Source organism: Podarcis liolepis (assembly GCF_965112155.1).
Source record: "Podarcis liolepis genome assembly, chromosome: 16".
Lineage (NCBI taxonomy): Eukaryota > Metazoa > Chordata > Lepidosauria > Squamata > Lacertidae > Podarcis > Podarcis liolepis.
The window spans coordinates 44,097,408-44,108,011 of NC_139567.1; the positions used below are offsets into that span (position 1 = coordinate 44,097,408).

A 10,604-nucleotide genomic window follows, 5' to 3' on the forward strand; every position below is an offset into this window, starting at 1 on the left:
AATAAAGGCAGGGCTTTTTCCCCAGCCAGAACTCAGTTCCAGCAGCTCTCCGGTGGGTGCTTAAGAGAACGAGGGAGGCGTTTGTGGCGACTTCCGGCACCTCTTCTAGAAAAACAGCGGTGAATAAAGGACTTCATTACAAAGTTAAACTATGGAACTCCCTGCTGTGGGAGGCAGTGATGATCAACTTGGATGGCTGTAAAAGTCATCCATGGAGAAGGAGAGGGCTATTGATGGCCACTAGCCAGGGTGGTCTGCCTCCACCATTAGAGGCAGTGATGCTTCTGAATCCCAGAGGCTGGAAACCACAGGAGGAGAGAGTTGCTCTTGCACTCGGATCCCTTTGTGGGTTTCCCTTTGGGGCATCTGGATGGCCCCTGTGAGAAGAGGATGCTAGGTTAGATGGGCCATGGGCCTGATCCTGCACGGGCTCTTCCTGTGTCCTTATGGGGACATTGGTGGAGAGAATAATTGGGTGCGCTCTTCCCACCTTGGATCAAATCTACGCTCCCAGGTGTCATAAGAAAGCTGCAGAGATAGCGCAGGATAGTGCGCACCCCGGAAATGATCTCTTTCAGCTTCTGCCTTCTGGAAGAAGGTCCAGGGTTATAAGGGCCAGGACTAGCTGCCTGAGAAACAGTTTCTATCCAAATGCGATTTTGGTTTTAAATACTGTCCCTATGGGAGTATATTGTATTTAAAAATGGGGTATCAGTTTTTAGGGCCTTAACCAGGCTGGGATAACAGGCTTGTTGGTTTTTGAGTGTCTGATGCAGAGTTTTTCTATTTTGTTGTTCTGTATGGGACAAGGATGGGACGCAGGTGGCGCTGTGGGTTAAACCACAGCGCCTAGGACTTGCTGATCTGAAGGTCGGCAGTTCGAATCCCTGTGACGGGGTGAGCTCCTGTTGCTCGGTCCCTGCTCCTGCCAACCTAGCAGTTCGAAAGCACGTCAAAGTGCAAGTAGATAAATAGGGACCGCTCCGTCGGGAAGGTCAACGGCGTTTCCGTGCGCTGCTCTGGATCGCCAGAAGCAGTTTAGCCATGCTGGCCACATGACCCGGAAGCTGTACGCCGACTCCCTCGGCCAATAAAGCGAGATGAGCACCGCAACCCCAGAGTCGGCCACGACTTGACCTAACGGTCAGGTGTCCCTTTACCTTATGGGACAATGACAATGAAGATTATCGTATCGTGTGTGCACTGGGGGGTGGGATTCAAAGCTTGGGATCAGTTGAGGCAGCTCCCCCTCCTGCACATCTGGGAGGGAGGTAGAGCCCAGCAGGGCAGGTTGCTTAAGGTAAGCTTGGCAGGGGATTGGGGGGCAGTGCTAGGCATATAAAGATGATTTAGTAGTGGCTGCCAGGAACCCCTCCTTGCCATCCCACTGCCGGAGGGTTGCTGTCATCATTCATTATTGCTTAAATTAGATTCTTTGCTCCATTTGGCTGCAACCTCCAACCCCCTGCGGCTCTGCAACCCTATAATCTTGGGGTGAGGACAAATGGGATCATCAGCACTGTCTCTTCCCCTCCTCCAAACACACACAAACATTATCTGGGTCTGGCGTTTCCTAACCCCAGGAAGGGAGACTTTAGATTTGCAGGATCTCCTTAGGGTGGTTGTGGGGTTTTGTTTTGTTTTTACCAGAATCCCAAAGGTCTGCTAACCAGAGCCCGTGTTAATTACAATTAAAGAATTGTGAGCCCAGGAAGCTGTTGTTGTTGTTGTTTGGTAAAGTGGTAAAGAATAGCTGAAAATTCAAGGGTGGGAAGCGAAAATGTGAAACAGGCACACAGAATGAGTCCAGTTGCACACACGGGAGTTTAAATAACAAAGTCCAAGTAAAGGATATCACGTGATTTATCAAATAAAGATCCAGGTTTGGGATAAGGGTTCCTTTAACATGATGATTCCACCCCATGTCATAAAGGAACGCCAAATCATATGTAAAGTGCCTGGGGGTTCTCAACCCTGTCAAAATCTCAGATTATTATTTCCTCCATTATAGCTCTGTTCCAGAGTGAGGGCTGTCAAGTGTCCAGTGTTACGATTTTGGGCTGTTTTCTATCAAGTTCAGGAAGTTGCTTTGAGCTCCAGAACTGAAGTGACTCCTCCGTCTTTCTGTACTACCACTTCTTTGTTAGTTAGTTATGACATTTGTAACCCCCCCTTTCCTCCCAAGTTTCTCAAGGAGGAGTACATAGTTCTTCTCCTCCCCATTTTATCCTCACAACAACCCTATGAGGTAGGTGCGGATGAGAGAGAGCGGTTGTGACTCAAAGTCACACGCAGGGAGTTTCATGGCTGAGTGGGAATCGAACCCTGGTCTCCCAGCTCCAATGCTAACCCAGGGGTTAGCAAACTTTTTCAGCAGGGGGCCGGTCCACTGTCCCTCAGACCTTGCAGGGAGCCAGACTATATTGGGGGGGGGGGCGGGAATGAATGAATTCCTATGCCCCACAAATAACCCAGAGATGCATTTTAAATAAAAGCACACATTCTACTCATGTAAAAACACCCTGGACCATCCGCGGGCCAGATTCAGAAGGCGATTGGGCCGGATCCGGGCCCCAGGCCTTAGTTTGCCTACCCATGCTCTAACCACTCTGCCACACTGACCCCCCAACACACTAACACCTCCCCAACTGTCTTCATGTAAACAAAGTAATTGGGGGGGGGGGGAATCAGTGGTGCCATTGCTGGAAAAATGGAAGTTAGGCATCCATGTCTATAAATTCATGTACTGTATATAAATTCCATTAGCAACAACAACACTTCAAATTCCTCCAGAGAGCTACCAGGAGAGCCCAATCTACCTTCTGCACCCCACCTCACCTGTCCTAAAAGGAAAAAACACAAGCTACTGTCTTATCTTGATTCGGTTTGTCAGTGGCATATGCAGGGAAAAGGAAGGGGCGCCCAACTGGGCCATGAGACCAAGGTCCAAAAAACCCTATTCAGACATGAAGGCCATTCTCTCTCTCCCTCCCTTGCCTTCCTCACAGGACAGGCCTGGAGAAAGCAGGCAGAGAAAAGCTTTTCTCCCTCTCTCATGGAAACTGAATGGTGGAGGGTTCAGGGCAAAGGAACTCTGGAACTCCCTGCCACAGGAGGCAGTGATGGCCATTGAAATAACAAATTTAAGGTTTTATATCTATATAATAAATGTTCATAAATGCGCCAACCAAGCACGTACATCGATATATAAACCACATGTCTGAAACCCCACAGAAAGTCCTGAAACCATTTTGTCGCTCCCAAATTGACCTCAGACATTTCTCTGCAAGGTCAAAGGAAAATGGAAAAGCCTCCCCACCCCATTGTCTTTTCCTCCACAAATCCTGTCTTAAGGGCATGTCTGTCTGTGTTTGAATAGGGCGAGCCTGTGACCTGGCTCAGCAACTAAGTATTTATCATTACAAAAGACTGGCCAGGCTCCCCAGGGTATCCAATCAAGTGACCATTAATAGGTAACCTGCCAGACAGGAGATAATAATAATAATAATAATAATAATAATAATAATAATAATTAATAATAATTTATTATTTATACCCCGCCCATCTGGCTGGGCTTCCCCGGCCACTCTGGGCGGCTTCGAAAAGAATATTAAAATACTATAATACATCAAACATGAAAAGCTTCCCTAAAGAGGGCTGCCTTCAGATGTCTTCTAAAAGCCTGGTAGTTGTTGTTCTCTTTGACATCTGGTGGGAGGGTGTTCCACAGGGAAGGCGCCACCACCGAGAAGGCCCTCTGCCTGGTTCCCTGTAACTTGGCTTCTCGCAGTGAGGGAACCGCCAGAAGGCCCTCGGTGCTGGACCTCAGTGTCCGGGTAGAACAATGGGGGTGGAGACGCTCCTTCAGATAAACAACACACTCAAGATTTCTGTTGTAGACCACCCTTTCTGTGATGTGTCTGGGGGGTGGTCTTGAGGTACACGCCTTTCTGTGATGTATGCATGATGTATGGAGGGGTGGTCTTGAGCTTCAGGGCGGGCAATTTAAAATGTCTATATAAGGGCGGGCACACCTAGGTTCTGGGTCCTCCTCCTTCTCCTGCGGGTGAGGGGAGCACCCTGTTGCAACAGATCAATAAAGTTCAGACTTACTAGCTGCTTTGCTTCTCAATATTCTCTGGTTGGCCTCTGTTATTTTCTCCTACCAATAGGGAACCTACGAAAGGACTCTATATGGGCTCTTGGATACCCCATAAGGGGAAAAGGGCAGATTTCTGAATCCCAGTTGCTGGAAGCCCAAAGGAGGAGATCCTGCTTGTGGGCTTCGCCTGGGCCATTGGCTGGATCCAGCAGGGAGGTTTTTAAGCAGAGGTTGGGGGGCCACCTGACATGTATGACCTGGCTCAGATTCCAAGGCCTGGAAACGATGCCTTATGAGGAACGGCTAAGGGAGCTGGGCATGTTTAGCCTGGAAAAAAAGGAGGTTAAGGGGTGATATGATAGCCATGTTCCAATATATAAAAGGATGTCACATAGAGGAGGGAGAAAGGTTGTTTTCTGCTGCTCCAGAGAAGCGGACACGGAGCAATGGATCCAAACTACAAGAAAGAAGATTCCACCTAAACATTAGGAAGAACTTCCTGACAGTAAGAGCTGTTTGACAGTGGAATTTGCTGCCAAGGAGTGTGGTGGAGTCTCCTACTTTGGAGGTCTTTAAGCAGAGGCTTGACACCCATATGTCAGGAGTGCTCTGATGGTGTTTCCTGCTTGGCAGGGGGTTGGACTCCATGGCCCTTGTGGTCTCTTCCAACTCTATGATTCTATGATTCTAGGTGGTTGGACTAGATGACCCTCAGGTCTCCCTCCCAACTCTACGATCCTAGAACGATGTTAGACACATTTGTGCAGGATGAGGCTATCAGTGGCTACCGCATTCTCCCTCCAGTTCCAGAGGCAGTCTACCTGGGAGCACCGGTTGCTAGGAATTGCAAGAGGGGAGATTTCCTGCTCCTGTGCTCAGCTCCTGCTTGCAGCCTTTGCAGAGGATTCTGGCCAGGATGCTGGACTAATAATAATAATAATAATTTTTATTTATACCCCGCCAGAGCCGGGCTCAGGGCGGCTAACACCAATAAAATCAAAGTAAAATCATAATAAGGGGGAAAGAGGGGGGGCAATTTAAACTACAGTGGTACCTCGGGTTAAGTACTTAATTCGTTCCGGAGGTCCGTTCTTAACCTGAAACTGTTCTTAACCTGAAGCACCACTTTAGCTAATGAGGCCTCCTGCTGCTGCCGTGCCGCCAGAGCACGATTTCTGTTCTCATCCTGAAGCAAAGTTCTTAACCTGAAGTACTATTTCTGGGTTAGCAGAGTCTGTAACCTGAAGCATATGTAACCTGAAGCGTATGTAACCCGAGGTACCACTGTACAGGTTAAAATGCAATTTAAAATGCAGCCTCATTTTAAAATACAGTAGCCGACAAATCAAGATGGGCCCCCTTTGGCCTGATCCAGCAACCAGGCTCTTCTTATGTTTTTATGGAAACTCCAGGTCCAGAGGCAGTCTACCTCGATTCCTAGGAATGTACGGCCACTGTGACAACAGGATGCTGGACTAGACGGGGCAGTGGCCTGATGCAGAGAGGCTGAGCTTGCGTTCTTAGGTGAAATGGAGAGAGAATTGTGGGTGCCACCTTGAGCCTGGAGGAAAGCTGGGATAGAAACGGGGTAACAACTGATAAAGGACTTGCCAGGCTAGCAACAACCTTGGGCCGCTTTCGGCAAGGGCTTTAACTCCCCCCTGGAAGCTGGACTGCAGCAGCAAGAGCCCCAGGCTGTGCCCCAAGGATGCCCCCCACGGCCTGGCCCATGTTGCCTAGTTAGCAGCTTTAAAAATAGCCTCGTGATTGGATGATGCTAATCGGGCTTTAGGGCACCAAGGGGCACATCACCCCAGGCAGCAGCCTCTGCGTGGCACAGCTAAGTCTCTCTGCTCAGAGGAGAAACACCACCAGCTGCCTTAGCAAGAGAGCATTCAATTAAAACAACAATTTTAAAGTCATATTCATATTCTGAATTAAGGTTTATCTATTGCTAGTCTATCAATCCAAGTCAAAGCACTAGTCAAGATTTTGCACTCGGTTTTTGGCTTTGGTTCATTTTTTATAGCATCGTGATTTATTATTATTTTTCCCCTGCAGTTTGATTAATTTGCCACATTCTTCTATGGCTTGGCATGTTCTGTTGGCTTCACACCAGCTCAGTTACTGCATATGTTACTGCAACAGAAATTCCAGTCTTGGCCTTTTTACAGCTCCTGTTTTGGATATGTGATGTTTGATGCTCTTTTCGTTACAAATGTAATTTTAAAAATATTATTATTATTATTATTATTATTATTATTATGAAATTCAGAGAGCTGAGAAACAGCAGGATGAACCACTCTGCAAAGTACTTTAGAAGTTGTAGACAGAACTTTCTTTATGTATGCCACAACAGCAGCAAGAATACTTATCGCAAAATATTGGAAGACACAAGATCTACCCACTCTGGAAGAATGGCAGATGAAGGTGATGGACTATATGGAATTGGCGGAAATGACCGGCAGGATCCGAGATCAGGGGGAAGAGTCAGTGGAAGAAGATTGGAAGAAATTTAAAGATTATTTACAGAGACATTGTAAAATTAAAGAACTTTAGAATAATGTTGGATTAAAATTAAGAGGTTTCTAGCTGTAATGGGTTAAAAGAATATGAAAAAATGGATTTATAGAAGTTAAATTTCAAGATCATAAAAATTTAAGAATAAAGATTTGGGTAGGATAAAGAGGGAAACAAATTGCTGAGCTAATAAACTGAATTGGAATACAAAAAAGAGAGGTATGAGGGGGTCCAAGAAACAAGTAAACGAAAAATAATGGCTGTATTTTTTATTTTTTATTTTTCTGTTTGTTTTATCCCTTTTTTGTAATGTAAAAATCTTAATAAAAATCTTATATAAAAAAAAGAAGAAGTTGTAGACTGATGGGGGTGGCTTTTAAAATTAAGCCTTCTGGGACAGTGGCCGGAGTGCTGGACTAGGACCTGGGAGACCAGGGTTCAAATAAATCCACACCGTGCTGGGTGACCTTGGGCCAGTCACTACCTCTCTCAGCCTAACCTACCTTGCAGGGCTGTTGCGGGGATAAAATTGGGGAGGAGGGAGGCGAACTTGCTGCTCAACCCACCCTGTTAGATGATGAGACCACCGAGAGGCTTCCATCCCTCAAGTATTCAGGCCATAAAAGGATTTTGAAAAGGACCAGCCCTTTGGACGTAATCTGGATCTGGGTGGGGAAGGATCAGCTCAGATCTATTGTGATACAGACAGAACAGGTTACTGGTAATCAGCCTAAAGGCAGGACCCCTCTAATGCAATTGGGAGATTAGCAGGGCAGACTTGGGACCAGGGTGCTCAGACAGATTTGGGGGAAGAGGGTGTCTCTGCAAAACAGGAGGGGGGGGCAGAGGCAAAGCAAGAGAGGGGCTCTTGGTAAGGGAAGTTTGCCCTCTTCTACGAAACCCTTGCGCCTTGCTGGCCTCCTTGGGCTTTGGGCAAGGGCTTTGGGTGGCTATTTGCTTCCCAAGCCGAGGTTGGCATCCCTAATGCCAAATCTTTGCCCTTCTCCATCCCACCCCCCTCCCCGGAAAATGCTGGAATTGTTACGACTTACGCTGGTGAGACAGGCCTCATCCAATTCTCCCTCCTTCCTCACACCAGGCAGTCATTTCCTTCCCGTCCTCACCTCCATCTGCTGTGAATTAGCACCCAGCTCTCAGCAAAGTGCACCTTAATTACAGATCCGGCTAATTAGCTGCTGGGATTTCAAACCCTGCACAGCTGCTGCTGGCTGTGAATTTGGGGGAATGAAGGAGGAGGGGGGACTACACTGAATTCCAGCTGGTGACGCTGGAGAATTTCGGGGTGGAGAAAGGAGGAAATCATTTTCTGACCCCTTCCGACACTCTTCCAAGCCGATGGTTGTGAATCTGGATTTTTTCCCTTAAAGTAAAAAAAAATAAAGGGGGAGTTTGCTGGCACAGACAATTTGCAAATGACTTTTGCGTGATATAATTGGGGGTGGGTGCAGAGTGGAATTGAAAGCAACCGCATTCTCTGTACATTAATGCACCAATTTCTTGACAATTACAGGGGGGAGAGCTGTATCGACTACTTCTACAGAAGCTGCATCACTGGGGGGAAATTATCACTTTTGCACTACAGAAAGAGGGGGAAAGAACGGAGATTTTATCCCCCGCCTCCCTGCCCCCATTTGAATGCTTGTCAGAGGCTCCAAAGAACCATTCCCCCCTTTCTCCCCATACTGGGGGGCGGGGGGGGAGGGGTCCTGAGCCTCCGGGCAGGATTGACCTACCAGCCATCTCCTTGCCTAAGCCCCTGTTGTCTGGGGCTGTATGTGGGTCACCGATTAAGGCAGAGCCTTTTGCCCCAGTTCCTAAGAGTAGGGATGGCAGGAAGCAGAGACACCCTTCTTTTCCAGAACAGGATCCCCATCTGCCTCTTTAAGCCCACTGGCTGGGTCAGGGAGAGAGAACAGCACTCTGGGTTGCGACAGGACCACTCTGCACATCGGCAACAGCGGGCCTTTGAATGCCTTCTTGGCCAAGAAGGTGGGTCCCGCTCTGACCGTTCCTATAAACACCACGCGACAAATTATAGAGACGCAGGAAGATGCTTCAGGCAGAGTCAGACCGCTGGAGCCACCGAGCATTGAGTGTGGTCTACAGTCCTGGGCTGAGACCAGGGTTTGAATCCCCACTTGGGAAGAAGGCTGGGATTTAAATTCAAAATAGCTGTAATCATTTAGTGTCTGTCACAGAGGGCAAGAGAACTATCAAGGGAGATCTTAACCCCTGAGAGGGTCTGTAGGCAAGGAGGCATTGGGGGCCTGAGTCGTTTAGGGCTTTAAACACTAATGTGAGCATCTTGGATCAGGCCCAGAAACCAGCTGACCGCTAGTTGATTTTGCACCCTTGAGGATTTACGATTGTGCCAGGAGGCAGACAGGAGATTGCACGTCCTTTGAATGGACTGTTCCGGATGCATCCTGCGACAAGATGCAACCTGTGCCGTATTATAATTCTGCAAGGAAAAGAAGATTCACCACTAAGCGTCTGGGTGGGGCTGCTTCGTTCCGTTTCCTCATTCAGTAAACTTTGTATCAGCAGTGGCCTAGGATTTTCTTGGAGAGATTTGAATTCCCCCCAGACACAATCTGTTGGCTCCGGAAAATAGAATAATAGAACGGTAAACTAGAAAGGGACACCCAAGGCTCATCTAGTCTCACCCATTGCAAGGCAGGATTTCAAAGCTTGTCTGAAACAACCTTCCTGCATTGGTTTTACAGATCACCTGATTTTAGGAATCTAGGATGCTGGTTTATCCAGACCTTTGGTCCTTCTGGCCCAGTATTGCCTGCTCTGACCGGCAGCTGCTCCCCAGGGTCTTGGGCAGAGAAGGGTCTTCTTTAGCACCTGAGACCTGATCCATTTCAACAGAACGTGAAACCTGCCTCCAGAGCTCATATTTTTAAAAAAAATGTTAACCTTTCGTGAGGCGAAGGATAAAGATGGCAAGAAACTGGAATGCAAAGGAATAAGTACGCCGACCGCAGGAATACCACCTTTGCACTACACAAAAATCAAAAACTGTTCTACCCAGGTCTGCCTGGCAGGTGACGCAGGTGACTCAGAGCTGAAGCATCTGGCAAATGCGGAAGAGGAACCTGAAGGCGGTGGCTGGATACACCCTGGGAGGGCAGAACCCACAGGCCAGGCCAGAGTCCAAAGAAAGGACCGTGTTCCTGCCTATAAACAGGAGATTACGCACACAAGGAGAGGGCAAAGGCTGGGGCACACAAGTGATCCGTCATAGATGGCCAAAGGCTACCTGCTGGCAAAGTGAAACTTTTCTTTCCTTCCTTGCTCTCTGCAATAAATTTCTAACCCTGTATGACAGCACCCAGGCACCTCTCTGCACACTGTGCATTCCCCATTCACCCAACTCCAAGAATGTTGGGAACTGTAGTTTACAGGTGTGGGGAACTGTAGCTCAGAGAGGGGTAAGCCAAGGTGCCCAGGATTCCAGCTACTCCGCAACAGATCTTCAGGGTCTCAAGTGGAGAGGGACCCGGTACCAGATCCCTTTTAACAAGAGATTGAACCTGGCACCTTCTGCATGATGCGCAGTAGCTGCTCTGAGCGACGGCCTTTGTGGGCCCCCACTCTGGGGAGAGGAGGCCCAGACTCGCATCCTGCACAGAATCCTTTTAACCAGTATTATTATCCCCATAGTATAGACAGGAAGGTCGAGGCACGAAGGACCGGCAGGTTGCCTATGGTTCCTAAAAGGGGCAGATCTAGGTTTGCAGCTTAGCTCTGTGGCTGGCTGGCTGGCTGCATTTCCAAGGCCCAAGAAACCCACACATTGCAGCGGCAGCTCAAAACACAGTGTGATATATTTGGAATTAAATTGCCATTTCCAGAATTAGAAGACCAACGGCCACAAAGGCAGTCATTGCCTGGCACCACCGCTGCCGGCCTGCGGCCCCTTGGGACAGAGCCAGGAGGAAATCACAGCCCA

General features: G+C 48.2%; 1 protein-coding gene across 1 annotated transcript in view; it reads left to right on the forward strand.

Annotated features, from left to right (window-relative positions):
* FAM222B (family with sequence similarity 222 member B) overlaps positions 1 to 812 on the forward strand; it is a 31,193-nt gene extending 30,381 nt beyond the window's left edge. Inside the window, exon 4 of the mRNA XM_083479958.1 lies at positions 110 to 812. The gene's annotated coding sequence lies outside the window, so the exon portion shown is untranslated. The remainder of the gene's footprint in view (positions 1 to 109) is intronic.
* Positions 813 to 10,604: the final 9,792 nt, after the last annotated feature.